This window comes from Gossypium hirsutum, chromosome D07 (genome assembly GCF_007990345.1).
Source record: "Gossypium hirsutum isolate 1008001.06 chromosome D07, Gossypium_hirsutum_v2.1, whole genome shotgun sequence".
NCBI lineage: Eukaryota > Viridiplantae > Streptophyta > Magnoliopsida > Malvales > Malvaceae > Gossypium > Gossypium hirsutum.
Genome location: NC_053443.1, coordinates 35,082,760 through 35,088,742, shown reverse-complemented (window position 1 = coordinate 35,088,742; position 5,983 = coordinate 35,082,760). Strand labels below are relative to the sequence as shown.

The following is a 5,983-nucleotide window of genomic DNA, read 5'->3' as shown; positions in this document are numbered from 1 at the left end:
TGAAAATGTAACACCCCAAACCCAGGCTAAGAGTTATGGCCAAATCTGGTAATGTCACATTGAGGTGTTTAGCGAAAATTGAACTCATTGGTAAAAATTCATTTCTAGGTTTAAAAACCCCTTTATTATTATTTAACAAATCATCTAGTCAAAAACGTTTACCTTGTTATCTGCTATTGTTATAAAACGTTGATCTAAAATTGCGGAAGCTTTTGAAAACTCTAATGTTTCAATTTCGTGTCTTTGAAAACAGTAATTATTTTAAAAATTCGTCTTCTGCTAAACTAGCAATTTAAAATAAGTAAGCAAAAGCCCAATTAAAAATTTAAACAAACATAAATGGCCTTATTACATAAAAAAAAACCCAACACAAAATTTAATTTTAAATAAAAGAAAGTGTAGAACAGCTGCAGTTGTGTGGCCACCTCTGAGTCCCTCGCAGCACCAAATCGCCTAAGACTGAGGATTACCTGCACGGTTAAAAGGAAAGAGTGAGTTTACGAAACTCAGTGTGTAATCCCCTATCAGACAATCAGTATACAATGAGCAATGACCGTCTGGACTAGAGCCCTACTCAGTAACAGTTTAGTGTGGGCCTTAGCCCAATACAGTATCGGTACAGTGCAATTATGCAACCCATCCCAATCCAGCCAACACACCACTCCGTACCACTAACACACCATGTGGGGATAAAATCGACCTACCCAGCCAACACACCAATATCGCAGCAAAGCTGCCAATAAAATAAATGGCATATAGCCATCAGTAGGTCCACAGTCATCTTGGGCAACCCGTGCAACCTTATCAGTACGATACACTTCCTCCAAATATAACAACCCCTCCCCATGCAATATGTTGTGACATAATATCGTACGTGTATGCAAAATGTCATGCTCAATCATATTCATACATATCATAGAGCAAATCAGTCATAACATAAGGTCATAACAGTCATTTCATCTCCTAGGGGTATAATAGTCATTTTACCCTATGGGGCTAATTCGGTCATTTTACCTTATGGGGTAATTCGGTCATTTTACCCTATGAGGGTAATTCGGTCATTCTACCCTATAGGGGTAATTCGATCATTTTACCCTATGGGGGTAATTTAATCATTTTATTCAGTCATTTTACCCTATGGGGGTAATTCAGTCATAAGAATGTAAATGGGCCCAAGGCCCATTAGTCGGCCCAAGTGGGCACGGCTATGAGATCTACATAGCCCAGTCTAGCATTTGCCACAACTCATGGATTTCATTCGTGTAGGGCCCATGAGCCCATTGAGCCCACACGGCCCATTTCGGCCGAACGTGGCCCATTACGGCCTAAGCCCATGAAAATGCTCATGGAGGCCTCTACAGTCCAACACCATGTTTCGTGGGCTCAGATTACCAGACGAGTATTTGTATGCTCATATGGCCTCGAACGTCGTCATTTCTGGCTTTTAGACTTTTGCCGATTTGCAGTAAAGGCGGGTGTCATTACACACCTGGATTCTATTTGCTGAGAAAACCTCCCACGCCTATAAAGCCTACACTTAACCAACAATCTCCAATTAATCAGTTACACAGTTAAACAATCAAATAAACACAAGTTATCACAATAGTTACTTACCACAACTTTTGATCGAGTGAAGAAGGAAGTTCGCCAATCCAAAAGTAATCACAACCCTTTGAAAATTTCCTAGGCACCAACCGAAACTGGGTAATCACTTAATTAATAGGTAATAAGGTAATACTAAACTATTACCCTTACCAATAACGCGAGAAAGGGAATCAAACTACGAAATACGAGACACACGATCGGCCCCCCAAAAGAAAGGAGAGATTTGGCAACTAGAAAATAAAAGGAAAAGATGAAAGAAGGGAAAGCCAGAAAAGCAAAATAAAAGCAGTGAAGCAAGACAAAGAACGGTAGAGAAGATAGATTTAAAAGGACAGAAGGGGAGAAAGGTGTATTCGGCAATCAAAGAGGAGAGAAACTGAAAAGAAAGAAGAAAAAGAAAAAGATGAGGAAGGAGAGTATATTCGGCCAAAAAGAAAATAGGTGAAAAGCAGAAGAGCAGTTAAAAGAAAACAAACCCAAGAGGTACCCCAAAACTTAACAAATATCAGCACCTAAAAGACGGGAGATGGAAAACCACACAAAACCGGCATGAAAAGTATAGCCAAAAATGAGCAGAATGCCCACTAGCTGAATTTTCCTGAGTAACAAGTCCAATTTTTGGCACCACTCCCCTCTCCCCTCACTTCCCTTGAAGTTCTCCTAAAATCTCTCCCCTTATCCCTCATTGAATCACTCCACAAATTTCTCCTCAACTCCCCTAAGAACTCCATTCAAATTCCATTCAAACACCCCTTAGCTGTGTTTCAGTCCAACTCCACCTCCTACATAGCTCCAACAGCAAAATAAATACTCCAATGTGCAACCCAGGACTTGAACCTTAGACCTCACAGTTACACCACATGTCACCCTGCCACTAGACCACAAGCTCTTTTTGTGTCATAAAATAGACACTGATCTTTATAAGGCCTATATTCCAGTGTCTAGATTCATTTAAGAGCAAAACCAAAAATTCTGCAAAAGCCAAGACTTGAACCCAGGCTTCTCAAATACTTTCATATACACCCAAATTACTTAGCCACTGAAACAGACATTCATTTATGTCACTTCCTTGCATAACTAAATATTTATGTGCAGTCTCCTAACTGTTCCCTTATTCAAAACCTATTTCTTCTAGTCCCAAAATTCGGGGTGTTACATAAAACATCTTTAATTTTCTCGTCATAAGATGCTAATAGTGATAACAATCCAAGAAAGTTCCCATGATTTTTTTATCCTGAACTTTCATCATGACCTCTTAAAACACACCCTTGAAATGACAACCATCGAACAACATCTATACTAGTTTTCAGACGTAAACGATTAGCTACAATTTGTCGTGTTGTTTGCCTATCAAGTGATACTTCAATATGTTGAGCTTGATTCATTAAATCTACAAAAGCTCATTCTGCATTATTATGCAGTGAATTTGGATCTTTTCCCATGTGTCAAAAAAGCACAATTGCATCTATCGTTTACCTTTTTCCAATTATTAAAGCCACTATGAGTAAAATCAGTTGATCCAAAATGACTACTTAAATTGCTATTAAAAAGAAAACAAGGCAAACAAAATACTGCATCTTTAGAAGGTGAATATTCTAACCAGGAAAATTGTTTAAACCATAATGGTTGAAAATAACGAGGATGCCTTTTTGAATTGGAAGCAGGATATTCTGAAAGAATATGTTGATATGGTCCAACCTTAATATAAGATCTTCGAATTTCATCACGCATATTAACTGGATGCTCATATATTTGCTTACGTAACACAAGTTCACGTTCTAAGTTAGACAAGTCAAGTGCCTCATCTTCAACTCTATCAATTTTAGAAGGACAAGCATCAGAGTTTAAAGGAGCGAACGATGAAGGTAGTACCTCAATTTGTGATGCTTTTGAAGGTAATTGTGTTGTCTCTATACTTTTCTTTTTAAAAAACGAATCAATTGTTTTAGACTTCATAACTACAATATCTTAAAAGATAAAAAAATTAATAACAATAAAATAATTAAACTAGAAACTTTAAAATGCAATAAAAACAATTGTAAAATTGTAAAAAGATGAAAAAAACCTTAGAAGATAAACTCAATGTCGCGTTTGAAGGAAAAATGTTGATGATAGTAGTTGTTAACAGCATTAGGAAAATAGACTTCTTTTTCACTAGTTAACAAATTAAAGTTTAACCTAAATTCATATTTAATGTTATATTAAAAAGTGAATAACTATCATCTCAAAAAATAAAGTTGCAATATATTACATAAATATTTAAAGTTAAAAAGTTAAAATATATGATATGGAAAAAGAAATAAAAAAAGAAGTATTTATTTAAAGTTAAAAAGTTAAAATATATGATATGGAAAAAAAATTTTAAAAAAAAGAAATATTTTTTTAATGTTCAATGTTTGAAGGAGGGCCAAACAACAATTTAAAGGGGAAAACTTTTCAAAAGTTAAGGGGCTAAATAAGAAATATCCAATTTTATAATTTTAGGGGGGGTCAGGGCCCCTGCCAAACCCTCAAATTCACCTCTACTTCTATGTAGGGTTTCTTAGCGGATTAACTGGTTGGGATAGGAAGAACTTAAAACCATAGGCTTGATGACCCTAGGAATTCTTATAGGTGGGAATAAACCAAAAATTCGTATTTCCTACCCATGAAAACCTTACCCTAATTCTGGTCTGACTGTGAGGTTGAGACATAAGTAGTTCTTGCTCGTTAGGTTAGTGGAAGGTCGAGAAGACCTAATAGGTTAATGACTAGTTGATTGGATAAAACCCAAAGTAGGAGTTAATTATGAACACTGAAGCTAGTTAGCCTTTTGTCATTTTGATATGATTAAATTATAATTTGTTTTCCCGATTGTTTTTATGTTCTTGATTAATTTAATAAAATAGCTTCTATCACTACCTTAGGATTCATCATAATATAGTTTAATTAAAATACTAACTAGACCTATTAATGTAGAAATTAGGATTAGTTTAGTCTCGCCTCCCTTGGGTACGATCCTCAAAGTACTTCCATAATTTGTTGTATAAATACGTTACAACCTAACCCATATACTTGCGAAAATCATCTAACTCTTATATTTGGTTGCAATATTCACACTCTATACGTTAGTATATTCGGAGGTGGTCAAGTTGTTGGTGTCGTTGTCGGGGAGGTAAAGCCACTGAATTTATTTTAATTTTTGCATTTAATAGGATAGTTAGGAAATTTTTAAATTAGAGATATAATTTGTAATTTCTCTTATTTTTATTCATTTATTATGCTAACTTTTTCTTTTACTGTTTGGATTTCAATGTATGATTCAGAGTAGGGATACACCTATAGAGCCGATCACTGGTCCAAAAAAATTGTATGTATAAATCGTTGGTAGCAGTAACAACAGTAGATGCAAAATAACCTATCTATTGTGGTTGATCCACTACGTGATAATCTGCTCTTCGACGACCATAACTTAGCAGATCTACCACCACCACAATAATTACTGATAGAGCCACCCATGGCTCGAGAGGAATGCACGTTGAGAGATTATGCACTTTCAACCCTCGATGAAGTCCAAGACAGTATCACAAGGTCGACTATTATAGCTAATCATTTTGAAATCAATTCAGCCATGATCCAAATGATTCTATATAACTTACGGTTCAGAGGAACTCTGACGGAGGACCCAAATCAACATTTAAAATGGTTTCTCCAATTTTGTGATACCTTTAATTTAACGGGGTCACTAATAGTGCTATTCGTCTTCAGTTGTTCCCCTTATCCTAAATAGATAATGCTTTCTCTTGGTTAGATATGCAAGCACCAAGATCCATGATGACATGGAATAAACTTGTAGAAAAGTTCTTCTACATGTTTTTCCTTATTAGTAAGATAGTCTAATTAAGGAGAGAGATCGCAATGTTTAAACAACTGGAAGAAGAAAGTTTTCACGAAGCTTAGGAGTGATTTAAATTGTTGATTCAAATACGCCCTCACCATAGTCTACATGAATGGTTGAGGTTACAATGTTCTATAACGGGCTAGATGCACACTCAAGGTTAAGACTAGATAAAGCCGCAAGAAGAGCCTTTATGAATCGTACATATGAATATGCCTACCAATTGATCAAGAATATGGTGATGAATTCTTTTAAATGGCCAAACGAGCGATTCACTTATGGTCCAAGACCATCCATGGCCAAAGTTGTCCACAAGGAAGATAAGTATCAGCAAATTTTGTACAAGCTTAACAAGTTAAATTCGACATCCAGTAGGTCCATGATGCACGATGCAAATAGACCAATCGGCCAGTACCATGAAAAACCAACTAAGAATGTAAATAACATCAGAAATAAGGGTGGAAATCCCTATTCAAACACTTATAATCTCAGTTGGAGAGA

General features: G+C 35.9%; 1 non-coding gene across 1 annotated transcript; it reads right to left on the bottom strand.

The window, feature by feature from the left end:
- Positions 1-5,481: 5,481 nt before the first annotated feature.
- On the bottom strand, positions 5,482-5,588 carry LOC121219724 (small nucleolar RNA R71). The gene has a single exon (XR_005916615.1). It is a non-coding gene; the product is annotated as a small nucleolar RNA R71 (small nucleolar RNA).
- Between the last annotated feature and the right edge of the window lie 395 nt (positions 5,589-5,983).